The 19,181-nt window shown below is 38.7% G+C and overlaps 2 pseudogenes; both read left to right on the top strand.

Annotated features, from left to right (window-relative positions):
• Window positions 1-1,235: 1,235 nt before the first annotated feature.
• On the top strand, window positions 1,236-14,822 carry LOC138163669 (indoleamine 2,3-dioxygenase 1-like; annotated as a pseudogene).
• Window positions 14,823-15,195: 373 nt separating this feature from the next.
• On the top strand, window positions 15,196-18,580 carry LOC138163668 (ADP-ribosylation factor 4 pseudogene; annotated as a pseudogene).
• The last annotated feature ends 601 nt before the right edge of the window (window positions 18,581-19,181 follow it).

The raw sequence follows: 19,181 nt of genomic DNA, 5'->3' as shown, positions 1-19,181 counted from the left end.
GAGAGAGAGAGAGAGAGAGAGAGAGAGAGAGAGGATTGCTGAGGGCCAGTTCAAGCTGCCCAGGACTTTTGAGAGTTGCCACCCGGAGCTGCCAAGGACTGAGGAGACATGGCTATGATGCCAATATTTTGTCTGTCTGTTTTGATGTTGTTTTGCCAGATTTGTTCACTGGTGAAGGACAGTGGTGTTGTTGCAGAGGTTCTGGAACCTTGCTGTTGGTTCAGAAGACCTAAGAAAGGATTTTCTTGTTGTATGTTTACAGAAATCCTGGAAGAGGGTCTTGCTGATGTTTTCAGGGGTGTTCTGCAGGCAGAGAATGAATTAATGAAGACACTGGCAATGTATATTGTGGCTTTGTTAAACTTTGTAGCCCCAGGAACAGAGATTGCTGAGAACTTGCCTCAGGTCAAGATGAAGAAAAGGCTTTGCTTTGGGTATTAAATGCAGTGACAATATCTTAACCTTGTTGTAACTCAGGGGTAGATGGCCTTTGTGCTCTCTACTGCCCTTTTTGAGAAGGTGCTTGGCGTTAACTGATGACAATTGTAATTCAGTTGTGATCCAGGGGTGGGAAACTTTTGACTTTTTTGTGCTCTGTGACTGACCAAATGAATGTACTTTGTTTATGATTGGAAACTAATATCCATTTGAGAAGAGGGTCTTTGTGATTGACTAAATGAATGTACTGTCCAGGGGTGGAGTAGTACTTGGAAATTATTGAATTACACTTGGTAAATGCTGTATTTTGATTTTCTCTGTTCTTAATTTGTCACTGAATAAAATGGAGAACTGCTATGCTGGTATTCTGAACCTTGGAAGTTGCCTTTGCTTGGCATTACACTTGGGCAAGTCACTTAACACCAATTACCCTACCTTCCCCTCTCCAAAAAAATACTACAATGGAGATGAATAGTAAAATTACTGGAATCAGAAATTCCATCTTTTAGAGTAATAACTTTCTCTTTCTAAATAGAGGTAAGAAGGGCTGAGATGTTTTTTGCTTTAATTACTCTTCCAGTTAGAAATGAAGAAGTACAGAAAATGAAACCAGTTTGGTCCATGTCATTACTATTTCTGACATAAATATGGTGACAACAATTTCCTATTGTACATGTTTTTCGAGAGGGTGTTTGGAGTAATGGCTTTCCATAAATAGGCTCTTTCTGTTCCTACCCAGTTATTCTACCCAGAAGTAGATCATTGCAGGCAAGACTAGAGGCATAGCTCAAAAAGAAATGGCTTTTCTGGAGAACCCATTGGGCCATCCAGAGAAATTTCACATTTCAAAAGATTTGGGCTTTATTCTGGAAGACCCATTGGTAAGATTATGGCATTAAACAATGTGGCAAAATCCTTTTGTTTATTGTGTTCTATTTGGTTTAATTCTGTTGATAAGAAATGCCAACTATAGAGAATGTCTTTTTGATGCTGCTTTTGTAAATTTTTCCTAACATGTTAGAAGAACAGAAATATTACTTTGAGAAGGTCATCAGTGTCCATAGGAGTTAGAGTTGGAAAGGAAATTAGAGATGACCTATGCTAATAATTTGAATTTAGAGGATAAAAAACTGATGATTAGAAAGATAAAATGACTAGCCTGAAGTTAAAAAGATCCCCATGACAGACAGGAGCCAGGATATGACTCTATCTCCTGGTTTTGGATCTAGGGCTATAATATGCTGTCTAGTTGATAAAGTAACCAAATGTAAAGCAAAATGCCTGATATGTTGGGTTTGGAGCTAAGCAGGCAAATTATTTAACTATTTAACTTGGATAGGAAAGTCACTTCAAAAGCCAGTCTTGAGTTGCAGTGGACACAGTTCTAGATTTGAATTCACAAGACTGGGGTTTGAGCCCCAGCCCTGCCATTATGAGTAACTATATAACTCTGGGGAGTCAATTTATTTAACTATGGTGAAAGTAATAATAAATTCTCTCTCTCACCAGTTGACAGGGAGGATGAAATGAGATTGCATGTACTGCTTAGGGTTTTGTTAATAATGACAACTGAAAGTTATATAGCCCTTTAATGCTTCTAAGGTGCTTGTCTCTTAGCAGTATTTTTACCTCTATTTTACAGATAAGGAAACAGATTCAAAATGGCTAAGTGATTTTCCCAGGGTCACATAGGCAGTGAATATCATGGTGGAGATTCAGATTCAAGTGCTCTGACTTCAAGACTAGTATGTACTCATTATACCATGTTGCCTTACTGTTAGGAATGAATGAAAATCCAGCATGTCTGGATTCTCACTAGGAAATGAAGATTGTAATGATATTGGTGATATTAGAACTGTCATACCAAGGCCTTAAGGGCTATGGTGGTGTAGCAGCAAGCACCCCAAGCGTCCCCAGGGTGGCCACCAGCACAGGTTCTTGGATATGCTTTGTTAAAGGAAAGCAACTCAAAATGGGTTAACAAGCTTACTTTAATCAGTCAAATATGTATCATTTTCCTATTTCAGGGGGAAAAGGTCAGCACCCCAAACTTCAGAATACACAGACAGAATTATCAAGACAGAGAAACAGATCAAGTAGACAGTTTCCAAACTGTCCAACCATTACATCCATACCAAATCAACATATGGGTTTTTCAAAGCTGGGCGGGGGGAGGTGGTGTCTCAACAACCGGCTTCCCAGAGTTTCATCTGATCAAATCACTGAACACTTCTCAAAGTGAGCCCCCAAAACAAAGCCTCAAATCAGGGTTTATATAGCCTTCTCCTGGCTCAGAGAATGTAACAACCTTCTGGACCCACTGGCCAATCAAAAAGTATCTACTGAAAAACAAGCCTCCCACCCCAGGCTCCAGGTGCACTTTAGCCTAGGGGCAGGGAAGATCTTGAAAACGTACATTCCCATTACAGGTGGTGAGGACTTTGAGTTCTATAAAAGAAGGTGTTATAGTAATTTAAAAATGACCCAGACCAAATCACCTTTGGAAAAATGACCTGTAAATCAAAAGAAGGCAAATTCAGTCCCAGTAAATAAGAATACATATACTATATATTTAAACAGGTGCAATTCGCATTTTTAAGAATGCAAGCAGGCAGGTTATGGCTTGGGTTAATATCACCATGTATTTGTTAAGCTCCAGAATGAAGTACAAAAATATGAGACATAGAGTTGGAATGGTCAGACTTAACTACTAAGAGTTTCCAAATTAATGGCTAGTAAGTCTGTAGATCAATAAGCCAAATCTAGAAGATTTCCAGCAGAATCCTATTGAAAGAAGCTCAGTGTTCATCAGGTTGAGATCTTAAAGCAGGATGAGGCACTTGGGCATTTGAGGCACTGGGGAGGGATCCCCAGCAATATTATTTTGGAAAATGTCTTTGTAAGCCATAAAACCTTACAGAAATATGAAAAATCATGACTGTTCAAACTGGTGTGTTTTGTCATTACATATAGGGGGGAGGTGTGCTGTAATTTATTTAATGTTGTATTATGGTTAAGACTTTTTTTTTTTTTTTTGCTTTTTTGGAGGGGGAAAGGCAGGGCAATTGGGGTTAAGTGACTTGCCCAAGATCACACAGCTAGTAAGTGTTAAGTGTCTGAGGGTGGATTGGAATTTAGGTCCTCTTGATTGCAGGGTCTGTGCTCTATTCGCTGTGCTACCTATCTGCCCTGGTTAAGATTCTTCAAGACATCATCTTCAGTCAATCTCCTAATATTGCATCTGGACAGTTAATATTGAATATTTATGTCACATGACACTTTACATTAGGCACTGAATTATAGCTTGCCAGCTCACTTGCTTTGAAGGAAATGTACTTAAAGGGTTAATATGAGAGATCATATTAATTTAGGCTTATTTCCAGTTTCTTTTCTATACTCCTTTTCCTTTTTATAGTATGATCTCCATCCCCTTAAATGCCTAGTACTCCCTGACTTTCTTCTTTTTCCCTGGTTCTGTGTAATAAGGAAAGAGAATATGTTATTTAGAAAGGATAGAATATCAGTCATTTATATCTTAGTGGGAATAGATGGATTTTGTCATAGTAGTATTTGTATATATCTTTAGAGCTGAAAGACACCTTAGATACCATCTAATCCAACCTTCTCATTTTACAAATAAGGAAACTCAGACTCAGAAAGATTAAATATCTTGCTCAAGGTTATATAGGTTATATGTGATGGAGGTAGGATGGAAATGTATGTCCTTACTCCATATACAGAGTACTCTTTCTCCTATACCAGGCCCATTTGTTACCTCTTTTGGAGGTCCCATAACATTAGAATTTTAAACTTTATCTCTAATCCTGTGTCCTTTCTGAGCCTCAGTTTCCTTGCTTATAAACAAGCTTATAAACAATTTTAGGAGAATGTGGAGGACAGAATTGAGGGGAGTCCTTATTCTACCCATCCTCCAAATTCTTTCCATCTTTTTCTCCGCTGGCTTAAATTATTTTAAGAGAAAATAAAAACTCCTTGTTCTAGGCAAGTCATGTAACTCCTCTAACCCCAATTTTGTCATTTGATATGTACCTATCTGCTGCTCATTTATTGTTGTATGGAAAATGCACATACCTCAAACCACTTCCAGTAAAGTGAATTATCCTTATGGCTCTGTAGGCTGTCCAATCCAGACAAGGTTATGGAAGATTTTTTTTTAAGGAAGTAATTTTATCAACCCCAGACTCATATCACCCTCTTAATTTCCCCATTTCCTATGACTCTCATAGAGAGGCATCATTTCAGTCTTCCAAGCTCCACACCTCTAAAGGTGTGAATTCTATAGAAATCCAAAGGTCATACTACCCACTTCCTGAAAAAGAGGTCCTGGACTCAGAGTGATGGTTAAGACATTATTTTTTTGGACACAACCAATGCAAGAGTTTGTTTTGCTTCATATTACATATTTGTTCTTTCTCAATGATGGGGATAAGGAGAGAAGGAAAATGAATTCTTATTAATTGAAAAAAATAAACTTAAAAAATAATCCAAAGGTAGTAACTAGTCAATAGTAACTAAAACAATTGGAGTTGCATTGAGGAATTTGCAACTGAGATGAAGGATGGCTCAGATTTGGAGAAACAGAGGTGGTGAGATGAGAGGGTAGAATGTTTCAAGTGAAAGGAAGAGTAAGAACAAAGGTACAGAGATGAGAGTGAGTAGGGCATATGCTAAAGATAGCAAAGAGATGAACCTTTCTTGAGTGGAGAGTGTGTGTTGGGAATGAAGAGGAATTCGATAGTGGGAGGCAGGAAAGGTTTGAAAAGGGCAAGAGACTCAGATGAAGACAGGTTGACTGGAAGGCTGTTAGGTGATGGAATCCTATCACTAAAGAAACAAGATGAGTAAATTGCATTTTCATTCTTTCTATTGAGGAGGAACTGCCTGATTGCTATCAGGTCTGGTGAAGCTTGCAAAAAACCTGCCCTTTCTGATTCAGAATGGCCAGTTTTGGGAAGAAGCTGAACAGGTTTGAAGCTTATACTACACTCATCTTCTTATGTGTTTGCAATCTCAGAAAAGTCACCTTTGACTACATGCTTTAATTTCTTCTTTTTCTGGAAGCTGGCAGAAGTTAATATTGGTCAACTCCTGGGACATAAGGAACAGCGCCTTGTACATCTGGCACTGGTGGTTATCGCCATGGGCTATGTATGGCAAGACAGAGATGTCATGCATGTTTGGAGATCTTGTTTCTTTTCTGTTGGAGTCTCTAATTTCAGATTTGAAATACCACGTTTTTGTCCATGTTAAAATCCTTAATATTTCAGAATTAGTCATAACTTTAGTTTTACTGGGATGGTGAAAATTATGAGGATTATCACACAATGTTTACATTTAGAGCAGCCATAACATGGTGGAAAGAGTGATGGATCTGGAAGCAGAAGACAGCTTCAAGACCTAACTACTATTTACTAGTTGTATGACCTGGGGCAAATCCCTTCACCTTCGAACTTCATTTTCTTTATCTATTAAATGAAGGGGACTAGACTTTTTTTTATACCTATTTCACAAACTTGCTTTGAAGATGAGGTGAGATAATGAAAATAAGCTGTTTATAAATGTGGACTATCATTTCTCACAGCTCATCTGGGTTTATGGTCTATTGGAAATCTTTATTTTCTTTTCTTGGGATTGGGGCATATCAGTCAAATGAGTCAGGGAAGGCTCAGATAACCAAAAGATTATAAGAGTGGAATCGAGGGACGCAAACCCAGATCCCAAACTTCAGAGCTTCTTTTGCCTGTACCACACTGCCTCCTAAACATCTTTATGTCAATGGAAAGAAATGTCATAAAACACATACACACACACACACACACACACACACACACGGGCGTGTGTGCACACCAGCAAAAATCCCTTTCATAGCAAATATTTATTTTAATTGAGCAATTGTAATTATTTTTCAGACTATTCTTACAATTGTAACTTTCAAAGAGACAACAATAGCATCATCTCTACAATGATCTAGATATAGTGGTTGTAATAATAATGATCGACATTTATGAAGCTTTGTAAGATTTGAGAGACCCTTTATGTTATCTCATTTGATACTCATGCTGACCCTGGGGAGTAGATGCTGTAGGCATGATCATGTTTGTTGCAACGTGCCTATGGTCTCATGGCTAGTAAGTGGAAGAGTGAGGGCTTGAACTCAGGCCTTCTGGTTCCAAGTCCATTGATCTTCCATGACAGACATTACAGCAAACTCACTGACAGACAAAATGTTGCTCTAGCTGTTGAGTATTTCGAACAACTATTTGTGTATTGGGGAGAGCATCAAAATTGGAATTAGAAGATAGATTCATGTCTTAGATTTGCCAATAACTAGACATGTGATCTTAGCAAAGTGAGTCATTTCATCTGACTTACAGCTGCCTTCTCTGTAAAACTAGGTGTGATAATATTTATATTTTCTGACAACCTACCTCTCTAGGTCTGCTGCAATGATCAAATGGCATAATACAGATAATACACGTGCATATATGTGTATACACAGACATACATATATGTAGTGATTTTTATAACAATGAAGTGCTGAGTAATACAGACTGGTGCTTTTATTTTTTTATACTAGAAACAGCCTTATTTTGGTTACTATGAAGCTTAAGTAGATGCTATTGTTTTAAATGTTTATAAATGAATCATATTTTAACTAGGTGCTGCCCAGAAAAATTGCTGTCCCTTTCTGTGAAATCTCGAAGCAACTTGGCTTGCCTCCAATAATGGTGTATGCAGACTGTTTTGGCAAACTGGAAGAAAAAGGATCCCTTTGAGTATGTAGCAGTTGCCTTAGTTGGGCTAAAGAACTCAGTGAAACTGGGTAAAGTCTTTGGAATTGGTATTTTCTGTCCTCCCCCAAAGAAACTGATATGAAAGTTTAGCAGGCATGATCACTGACAGACAGGCTCATGTATTAATAGAACTTGGAAGCACATTAAAGATGTAGCATAAAGCCTTTATTTTGCAGACATGGAAACTGAGGCTATAAGAAGTGACTGAACCAGGAACACTGGCACAGAAGTTCAGACTTGGAAGGGACCTCTAAGATGATCTGGTCCAGAAGTGGGGAACCTGTAGCCTCAAGGCCACATGTGGCCCTCTAGGTTCTCAAGTGAAGCCCTTTGACTGAATCCAAACTTCACAGAAGAAATCCCCTTAATAAAAGGAGTTCTGTACAACTTGAACTCTGTCAAAAGGTTGCACTCAAGGACCTAGAGGGTTATGTGTGGCCTCCCCACCCCTGATTCTAGTCCAACCTATTCCTGATAAAAGACTTTATTTCCACTACAATTAGGTCTCCACTAATGTAAACAATGAAGGCCCTGAAATGGTCCCATATATTTGAATTCATTCTGTTCAAAATTGCAATTATGTCATAGATGATAATTGGTTCCAGTCCAAAGGGAATATTCAGTGTGAATTTGAAGAAAGCAACCACTTCATGGGATTTCTTGTTCACACTAATCAGGACCCAACTGTACAACATCTTGTATAAGAGGTTGTAAAGTTTCTTCTTGGAGACTTCCATAAAGGGGGACTTATTACTTCTTTAGGCAGCCCATTCCAATGCCGGACAGTTCTACATGTTGAGTTTTTCCTAACAAGGAGCTGAAATCTTCCTCCCTGTAACTGCTATCTTATGTTTGCAACTCTGCCCTCTGGGGCTAAGCCAAGAAGGAAGGAAGAAAGAAAAGAAGGAAGGAAAAGAGAAAAAGAATGGAAGGAAAAAGGAAAGAAGTTAGACTTCTTTTTCATATAAAAATCCTTCGAATATCAGAATACAGTTATCTTCTCTCCATCTAGACCTTATTTTTCTCAACTTGTACTTAAGCATCTCCATTACCTTCGAATGAATTCTATGACATGACATGGTTTTCAGTCCCCATTTTATTTCAGTTGCTCTCCTCTGGATGTTTTCCTTTGTCAATGTCTTTCCGAAAATAAGGGTCCCAGAACTGAGGGCCATATTTTAGATCAGTTCTGAATACAGCAGAGGACAAGAGGATCATTATCTTTCCCATTCTAAAGTGAAGTCACCTGCCGAGTTAAGAACCACATCCATGATGTCTCCTACATAGGATAATTCAATTTATATATGACCTTAACATAGGATTAGCTGCTATACAATCTCTATCCCCTCCTTTCAGATGCCTTTGCTTCCTCCCAGCTGAAATCCTGACCCTGTTTCCTTGGGGTACAAGAATAATCTCTATGGGGCGGCTAGGTGGCACAGTGAGTAAAGCGCCGGCCCCAGAGTCAGGAGGACCTGAGTTTGGTTCCGGCCTCAGACACTTAACACCCACACAAAAAAACTAGCTGTGTAACCTTGGGCAAGTTACTTAACCCCAATTGCCCTCTAAAAAGGCAAAAAAAAAAAAAGAATAATCTCTATGCATAAGACCTTATGTTTGGGGATGGGAACATAAAAATTAAAAGGAAAACAACAGTTCCTGTCCTCAAGGAGATTATAATCTAGGTGAGGAGAAAAAAAGACATGGACATAAGCAACTGTAATACACATAAGGACATAGCTAAGTGACTAGGAGAGATCTTTTTCCCTTCCCACATTCTACCATGCATCATATGCATTATGCTTCTTTTTATTTTTCTTTTTTGGAGGGGGAAGGCTGGGCAGTTAGGGTTAAGTGACTTGCCCAAGGTCACACAACTAGTTTTGTGTTAAGTGTCTGAGACCGGATTTGAACTCAGGTCCTCCTGACTCCAGGGTCAGTGCTCTATTCGCTGTGCCACCTAGCTACCCCCAGCTTCTTTTTTTTGTTTTTGTTTTTTTCTTTTTTATTTCTTCTATTAGGTTATATGCTCCTTGAGGGGGGAAGATCTATATCCTATTTCCTCCTGTATATTGCTAAGTCCATGGTGTTACACATCCCAGGAACTAAATAAGTGCTGAATTGAAGTAAACTGAATTTGAGGAGAGGTGTATTACTTATAGTTATGGGGATCAAGGAAAGCTTCATGGGGGAGGTGGTATCTAAAATGGGACTTTTGTGTGAGCAGAAAATTAAAAAGAACAAGGAGAAAGAAGTAGAACTTAACTTCACCATAGATAGTACTATGTCTTGGTTAGGAGTGGAAGGTAAATATAGAAATTTAGTAGGCTTCTGGTATGGTGGGGTGGGGGAATTCATTCCAGGTAGTGGGAATGGTATGTGCCCTCAATCTTCAAAACATTCAATATGAGCAGAGTGATCAATGGAAATCCAAAGTGGGAGGATTATCCCTCCTTTTTCTTGTCTAGGAATATTCCTGACCAAGATGGGACCATCAACAGAAAATTAAACAAGAGAACAAAAAGGAAGTGGTGTTGCCTTGACCTTGGCATGGGCATGAGTACAGAACATAAAAAGGCCAAAGTACACTTGGGGAATAATAATAAAATTAGTTAAAATTCTAGAGCATTTGGATGTAACAATTTTTTTTCTCTCTTTTTGTTATCTTTTATCCCTTGGATGTTTCCATAAGGCCCATGACTTATGAGTAAGTATAATTTTTTTCAAGGAATTATTTCTAATTGGTAGAATCACACATGCACTCAATACACATACACAGTAACTTTTAAAAATGACTACCTGGCAAGAGCAAGTCAACTCCCATGACTTATTTAGATTGAGCATATAGTAGGATGATAAGTAGATTTTTTTTGACTAGATGAACCAAGTTATATTTTTCCATGTTGTTAAGTCTCTGTAAAGAATGTCTCCTTTTTAACAAGGTTTACATCTCTAGGTAGATGTTATTACAATTATATATATATATAATATTCAAATTTGGTTATAGAATTAGACTGTAAATATTCAATTCTAGATGTAGATAGTATCACCTGCTTAAGGCGACTATAGAAAATAGAGTTGTGGGCTTGGATAGATAAAAACATAAGTTCAGATATTGCCTTTAACACTTTACCAACTTTGAGACCATAGATAAGCCCAGTTTCATTATCTATAAAGTGATGGTGTTGAAACAGATGACCTCTACTGTCCTTTCTAGTTCTTACTCTGTGATATTATACATTATTATATTAACTTTGGGATTTCATCTTGTTCTTAGAAACATGGATACTCTATTTGCATTTCCTGGTGGGGATTGCAGCAAAGGATTCTTCCTAGTTTCTTTACTGGTTGAAAAAGCAGCTGCTTCTGCAATCAGGGTATGTTTGTCTACATGACAAGATTTGTATCCTGTATCACACAGATAATAGAGTCATGTGACAAATTGAATACCTGTAGCTACATTCTCTGAAGTCCTGCTCCAATGTCACATGGAGAACTTGGGTTATCAAAGGTTATTTATGCCAATGGAGGGCAAACACTTGCAGGTCACACTAGACTGGAGAGGTTTCAAGTAAAGGCTCCTTAATGTATCATAATCTGTCATTGTGATCTGTCACTTGGGACCCAACTTAAGTAAGGACAAAGTGACCAATCACCAGATAGCTGTTTGACCAGAATGATTTTTCAGCTACTGCTGCTTATGAAAGCTGGAGAGGCTAAGATCTGCATCAGCATGAGGAGTATTCACATTGGTGAAATCATATTTTTTCCTAAACATCAAATATCTTTAAACATAACTTTGAATTTGCTGATTCCAGGGGCTGGTGGTCTCATTAATATGGATGTTCCAACTGTGAGTGTATAGTGCCTCTATTAATATGTGTTACAACCTTCAGATGCCTTCTTCTCCTTTGTGATTGGTCCTCCTGTCTTCCTAGAAATTCTCCATAGAGGGGCTCCCCAATGTGTGTTTTAATATATTGTGGACACCAGTGCAATGTTTAACCCAACCATCCTTCATTCTCACTAAATTTGAAATTTATTGGTGTAGTTCCTTTAGTCTTTTTAACTCAAGATAGCCTGAGTTTATTGGATCCTTGAATGACCCAGAAATTGTAGAATAATTTTTTGAACAGTATTTGAGGAATGTTACTGATGTGCTTTGGTGAGTAAGATATAACACATGACTAGTACCATGATGTGACAAGCCTATGTATTATTTTTTTAAATCTCAAATTATTTGTCTATTGTATTTTTGCAAAGTGTTTTGTAACTGTATTCATACTATTCCTGTGTATATTATTGTAATTAGACTCCAATATATTTTATGCATTTTGTAGTTATATTGAATGGGATTTCAGGCAAGAACTATACTGCCATTTATATATGTAAAGTCTCACAAAAGATATTTCCATATTAGCAACATTGCAAAAAAACAAGAAAGATAAAGAAAGTGAAAAAATATGCTTCAAACTGCGCTCAGAATTCATTACTTCTCTCTGGATATTGATAGCATTTTTCATCACGGCTCTTTGTGATTGTCTTGGATCACTGTCTTGATCAGAGTAGCTAAGTCTTTCATAGCTGATCATCCTCACAATGTTCTGATTCTGCTCACTTCACTTTGCATCAGTTCATATAAGTCTTCCTAGGTTTTTCTGAAACTCCCTCCCTCCTCCTCCTCCTCTCTTTCTCTTTTGGCTGGGGAGGGTGGAATTGAGGGTGAATTTATAAGTTTAGTTTCAGACACATTGGGTTTGACCTTCTTATAGGACAACCAGATAGAGTCATCTAAGCAGGAAATTTCTGGGGCTAGAAGTCATGGGTAGAGATGATGTCACCGAAGGAGGAAATTTATAAAGAGAAGATAATTAATTGAAGTTCAGGGTCTTAGATTTCAAAGAAAACAAACAAAGAAAAAGCTACCAGTAAGCCCAATGTGGTGATGCAATGTGATTCCTGCTTCTCTCTTTACTTTGACCATAGGGGACTTTACTTGGGAATCCATAAATCTTTCTTTTTTTTTTTTTCTTTGTCATAGGTAAGAATAAAGGTTGAGAGAAACAGAAGACCATATGATCCCCAAAGAGATGTTACTAGTTTTAAAAAATGGAAAATTTGAGGCAAACTCTTCTAAGGGTAGAGGGCTATTGCTGAGGGGGGAGAGAAGAGCCTGGAGGATGACACAGATCAGAGCCTGATGGGTGGAAGATTTCCTGTGTGAAGTTAGACTAGGAGTCCTTTAGCCAGGGTGTTTGCTCTCATAGCCAGTGGAGAATTCCTTCTGAAGGTCTCACAAAGTACAGTGATGATAGTACATGGACTGCTCTATTTTTTTTTAATTTACAAGTCAATAAGACAGTTCATCACCTTTCTTTTTGACTCAATCTTTCAATAGAACACATGAATCCTGATATTTTTTTTGGTATTCTTCATATCTACTTGTCTGCTTATGTGATCCTCTACTTTCATTGTTTCCTTCAAACAAAGGAAACTTTATCTACAGAAAGCCAAGAATCTAGTTCCAATAGCCCATCGATAACTCACTCCCATGAGCAACAATGTAACTCACTCCCATGAGCTCCCAACAACCTCACATTGTTGCTCAATATATTAGAGGTAGCATGGAGCTATTTGCAAGCTATTGGTCTAGATCCTGCTTCTTGGTTGGGTCTGAGAGTTGTAATTTAGGTGACAAAATGACTAATTCTGGTTTAGAAGAGAGAGATCCATTTCTAGAAAGAGTATAACATGGTGTGGTGAAAGAGCACTGAGTATGAATTTTGACTCTCACATTTATTGCCTGATATGACATTGGACAAATTACTTCTCTTAGCTTTAGTTTCCTCATATGTAAAATGTGAATAATGATGATAGTATTGCCAATCTCACAGCACAGTCATAAGAATGAAATTAAATAAAGTATGTTAACACTTAAAAGGCTAATGTATGACTTTCTCTTATGGTAGCTACCAAATTTGCTTAGGTCTGTGATACTAAAACCACTCTTTACCTAAAGGATTGATTTGGTTGGAAGCAGGGATTGTCCATGATAAAAAATCAAACAAAAAGCTAATAGAATTATTTATTTTCCCTATCCTTTAGTTCCATGCCTATAAAAATTTTTTATTTTGGAAAATTAATAGAGGCAAAAGCCTTTATCTGACAAATATAAATATATCCTGGTCTGTCTTTTGGTTTAGCTGGAAGAACAACTCACTGTCGCCAAATGGCCTGCTGTGTGAAGGGGTGTGGGACACACCCAAGATGTTCTCTGGGCAAAGTGCTGCCCAAAGCAGCATCATGCAGTGTTTTGATGCCCTTCTGGGTATCCAACACAGCACTGCAGAGGGCAAGTTAGGGTTCTGGCTGGGATTTGAGATTCAAATGAACCTAATGATATGGTGCAGTAGAAACAGACAAGGATGCTTGAAGTACTGCCTGTTTCCCTGGGCTCTTTTAAGGAAAGTGCTTCATAGTAATGGGATTTATGACAACTTGTAAATCAGCTTCACAAAGAAATGTGTTTCTATTGTATATGGTCAGAAAGCAGGAGTATGGGTGAGACCTTGAGGGAAGCCAAGACCCAGAGGCTCATGTGGAAGGCATTTGGTTACAATGGCCTATGGAGAAGAGCCAACCCCAGAGCAGGATGGGAGACTGTCATTCCTCATCAGCATCTGTTTTTTCCAGGGTAAAGAACTATCCACTATAATAATTGTATTAATAACTCTCCCTAATATTTATAAGAATAATAAAATATATTAATAAATCCAATTCCAGTTATGCTTTAAGGTTGACAAGGAATATTTTGTATGACAATCCTGTGAGGTAGGTAGTGTGAGAATAAGTATGCACATTTTATAGATGAGGCAAATGAGGCTCAAAGAGGTGCATCTGTATGCTTAAGGTGTCATCGTTGTCAGTAGATGTCAAAGACAGGTCTTCTGTCTCTATGTCTAGTGCTTCATTTCTGAGCCTTTAGTTTTCTTATCTACAAAGTGGGACAGTAATCACTACCCTATATAATGGACAGCTTTGTTATGAGGAAAGTATTTTGTAAACTGTTAAGTGTAGATTAACATTGAGCTTATTATAATTATGATATATAATCTGGCACCCAGTTGTCCCACTACCATTGGCATGCACATATTCCTTATCCTACTGATACATATCAGTGATCTCTCTTTCATTCCTCATCCCCATCCCCATCCTTCTCTCCATTGTCTCCCTAATGGCCTACTTTTCCCTCTTCTTTCAGAGAAAACCAGTGCTAAATTCCTTGAGGAAATGAGGGACTACATGCCATCATCTCATAAAGACTTTCTTGAGGCAGTTACCTCTAGCCCATCTGTTAGAGACTTCATCATCTCCAGTGATGACACTAATCTGAAGAAGGCCTATAATGAATTTATAAAGTATATCATAAATCCATCAAAAAAACAGAAAAATGAAAACGGGAAGAAGTCATCAGATAATGAAGAGAAATGGACAGGTGACATGAACTTAACGACTTTCCTTAAGGCTGTAAGGGATACAACCAATAAAGCTCTATTGGAAGAGAGCTAATGGAACCCAACATCATTATTACTCCACCAACATGCAGTTATTAAGTTCGTATTATGTGCCAGCCACTAGGATAAGCATACTGATGCATAGAATCAAACAATCTCAGCTCTCAATAATATTACATTATACTTAAATATGCATTTGATAGTTTTCTATTAATCAATCCAATGAGTAAGCATTAATTTTACTACATAATTTACACTTTACTATATATGAGATGATAAGTTTGGGGAGTAAAAAATTTTTTTGGAAAAAAAAAAATCTGTGCTTGCCCTCAGGGAGCTCACATTACATCAATAAGTTGCCTGGAGAAGTCTTCCTCTGTAAGTTCCAAGGAATCCTTATAAGATGTCTTCCTTACATGATCACAAGGATGTTAAACAAGAAAAAATGCTTTGTTTTGAATGATATCAATGCTATGTTGCCAGTGTGGCTGCATCATAATGTAATTATTTAAAATGAATAAATAAAAACTATTTTAAAAATATATTTAATAATTTTAATGGAATGAGTCCTTTGGGGTTCACTCTCTTAGTAAGGGCTAACTTTACCTTACCTGTTGTAGCAGCAAGCACCCCAAGCACGTCCTCAGGGTTTGCCGCCACCACAGGTTCTTGGATCTGCTTTGTTAAAGGAAAGCAACTCAAAATGGGTTAACAAGCTTACTTTAATCAGTCAGACATATATTGTTTACCTTGTTCAGGAGAAAAGGTCAGCACCCTGAACCTCAAAGTATACAGGCATAATTATCAAGACAGAAACATCAAGTAGACAGATTTCCAAACTGTCCAACCATTACATTCATACCCAGTCAACATCTGGGTTTCCACATTCTGGGTTTTTCAAAGCCGGGGGACTCTCAACAACGGCTTCCCAGAATTCAGATCAAATCACACAACACTTCCCAAAGTGAGTCCCAAAACAAAGCTACACATCAGGGCTTATATAGCCTTCTCCTGGCTCAGAGAATGTAACAACCTTTTGGACCCACTGGCCAATCAAAAAGTATCAACTGAAAAACAAGCCTCCCACCCCAATCTCCAGGTGCACTTTAGCCTAGGGGCAGGGAAGATCTTTAAATTTGCATTTCCATTACACCTGTGTATGTAAGTAAGTAGCTACCAGTGTAGCCATAGGGAACTGCCTTCTCTACCAATCCCACCATGTGTATACACACTGCCTTAAATGCCTAAATTGTAGGAAATTCATGAGTTCATGTGATTTTGTTCTGGAGAGTAGGGAGGCAAACTTCCTATGATGTTTACAGTGATTGAGTCAGATTTGTGCAAGCCCCATTTAAAGAAGCTGAAAGACTTCCTTATCTCCCTTCCCCTCCTCTCTTGTTTAATAGTAGTTATTACTTATTTGGGAATTATCTGGTTTGAAGGGGTGGGCAAAGGGGGAGGGCAATAGGTTTCTAGGTAACTGGGTGGGGTTAGGAAATTCTAGTCAATGAAGGAAAGACAGAATGACTAAATTGAGGATAGTAGACAAAAAATATAGGGAAACTCTGCCCAGGTTCTTAAATCAATCAGTCAGCATTCATTTACTATGTACAAAACACTATAGAGCTAAGCCTATAGAGAAAAAGCCACAAAAAGTCTTTGCCATCCAGAAACACATTCTATTGGGGGACATAACGTATATAAATCAGAGCGTGTAAGCTAAGTGCAGAGTAGATGGAAGGTAACCTTAGAAGGGATGGCACTAGCAGATGAAGAAAGGATTCCTGGGAGAGGTGACACTTGAACTGAGTCTCAAAGGAAGTCTAAGAGTCAGAGGTCAAAGGTTTGGAGCAAGAGCATTCCGGGCATGAGGAAAAGTCAGTGTAAAGATACAAAGATGGGAGATAGAAGACTGTGAATAAGGAATGGCAAGTAGATCAGTATGGTCATGTCATAGAGTGCATGTAGGGGAATAGATTGTAAGAAGATTGAACAGGATGGAGACAGGTTGTGAAGAGCTTTAAATGTGTAGGGGGTAATGTGGAGGGTTAGCTCTGAGGGGTCTGCCATGGGTGTGAATCCAGGTCAAGGACCCCCTTGAGCCTGTTTCCCTCCACCCGGCTCAGTATCTCAGGATGTTGACTCCACTCCCTGTTACTCATCCCCTCTGCAAAGGAGGCTTAGAACATTCTGCCCAGTCCTGAAAACCCAGCCCCTTGAGATATATAGATAAAGTAGTGACACATGAGATAAGAAAGCAAAGAAGTGTCCCAGGGGAGTAGTAGCCACTAACAAAGTTGCAATTTAGGTACCTCATGTAGCAAACTACATGTGAAGTTTCCCATGAGAAAGTATGATGTAATTGCTTCAGCTACAGTATATAAACCCTAACCCTCAGATGCTTATTTGAGATTTGCTTAGCATGCAATAAACATAAGAATGCAATCTCTGCCTGGTCCACGATTCTTCATTCCTTCTGTGCTTTCCCGTTTTTGGTTGGTGCTGCAAAGTGCAGGCCACATAAATGAAAATTAAAGACTTTACATTAAATCCTAGAAGTAATAGGGAGCCACTGCAATTTATTGAGTGGGAGGTGTGTGTGTGAAAAATTGATATGGTCAGATCTGAGCTTTAGGAAAAACATTTTGGCAGCTGAGTGGAAGATGGATTGGCGTGGGAAGACATGGGGTAGAGAGACAAATTGGAAGTTATTGCATCTGTCTGGGCTAGAGGTGATGAGGGCCCATAAAAGAGTGATGATGGCTCATAAAAGAGTGATGATGGCTGTGTGATTTTAGAGAAGGGAATGTATACTAGAGATGTGAAGATAGAAATGACAAGATTTGGCAACGAATTTGGATATATGATATGAGTGAGTGTGAAGAGTTGAGGTTGACAATAAAATTTTGAGCCTAGAATAAGAAAAAAGAATAGTCCCTGTGGCAGTAATAGGAAAGTTTGGAAAAGGGGAAGATTTTAGGGGAAAGATAACAAGTTCTCTTTTGGACATTCTGTGTTTGAGATGCCCATGGAGTATTTGAAATGGCCAGGCCAGACGTCAAGCACAAGCGCCCCATTCCTATAATAAATGCCCGCCGAGCTGTCCGCGGTGCCCGCCGCTCCTGCAGTCTGAAGCCGCGTTCTACCAGAGCCGGTGTCCGGACCGGCCCTCCGAACGCAAACCGAGAGCAGAGCCACGGAGGCCGCGGGACCCGCCGCCCCCGTCTGCCCCCGTCCCGGTCCCCATCCCCGCCGCCTCTGTTTCGGTCTCCACCGCCGTGGATCTCAACATCTCCTCCCTCTTCTCCCGCCTCTTTGGCAAGAAGCAGATACGTGTTCTGATGGTTGTTTTGGATGCTGCTGCTGGCAAGAGGACTATTTTGCACAAACTGAAGTTAGGAGAGATAGTCACCACCATTCCAACTATCGGTTTTAATGTGGAAACAGCGGAATATAAAAACATTTGTTTCACAGAGTGGGGTGTTGGTGGTCAGGGTAAAATGAGACGTCTTTGGAGGCATGACTTCCAAAGCACAGGGTCTTATTTTTGTGGTGGATAGCGATGATCTTGAGGGAATTCAAGGAGCCGAATTGCTGCGGAAGATGCTTCAGGAAGATAAATTTCCAGATGCGGTGCTGCTGCTGGTCTCAAACAAGCAGGATCTGCGAAATGCCATGGAGATCAGTGAAAGGACAGAAAAACGGCCTGTGGTCCCTTCCTTGGTATATGCTACACAAGGAACTGGTCTGTACAAGGGTCTTGACCGGCTGTCAAATGAGTTCTCAAAACGTGAAATTCAACCAGATAACTAACCAAGGACATATTTGATAGAATTGGGTTTAGATTTGTTAACAACAAAATTAGTATAGTATCTTGGAACTGTTTTGGGCAGGATTTTACAGCACTTAAACTTATTTTGTTGCCATTACTGTTTACCAAGTTTAATGTTGCTTTTATAGCAGTTATATTTGGATTTTAAAAATTCTCCTTAACTTGTGTACTCTTATGATTTTGCTTCCCTTGGCCTAAGTGCCTGAACATAGTTATTGTGACAACCTTTAAATGAATATGTTTTGAATGTTTTTTTGAGCCCCAATAAATGTTTTAAAGTTTCACCTCCCTACTTTACTGATACCTTATGTCATTCCTTGGACAGTCTGCTGATTTCAAAACATAGCATTCTTTTTGTATTTATTTATCTCCCTTGCCAAAAAGATTTTGTTTTCTCTCTTTTTTTTTTTTTTGCTTTTTGGAGGGGGGGGCGGGTACCTCAATTTTTTCAACTAAGTATGGCAACTTTGCAACATTGATCATGAATTAAGACATAAAATCTGTATAAATGGATAAAAGCAGTAATAAAAGTATATTAAAAAGCTGACAGGGTACAAGTTCTGTACCCCACACCCCCAACTC

The sequence above is a fragment of the Petaurus breviceps genome, unplaced genomic scaffold (assembly GCF_028583685.1).
Source record: "Petaurus breviceps papuanus isolate PSGF00001 unplaced genomic scaffold, PetGlider_PUasm1.0 188, whole genome shotgun sequence".
Lineage (NCBI taxonomy): Eukaryota > Metazoa > Chordata > Mammalia > Diprotodontia > Petauridae > Petaurus > Petaurus breviceps.
The sequence above is the reverse complement of the archived record's forward strand: the minus strand, read 5'-3'. Positions and strand labels throughout refer to the sequence as shown.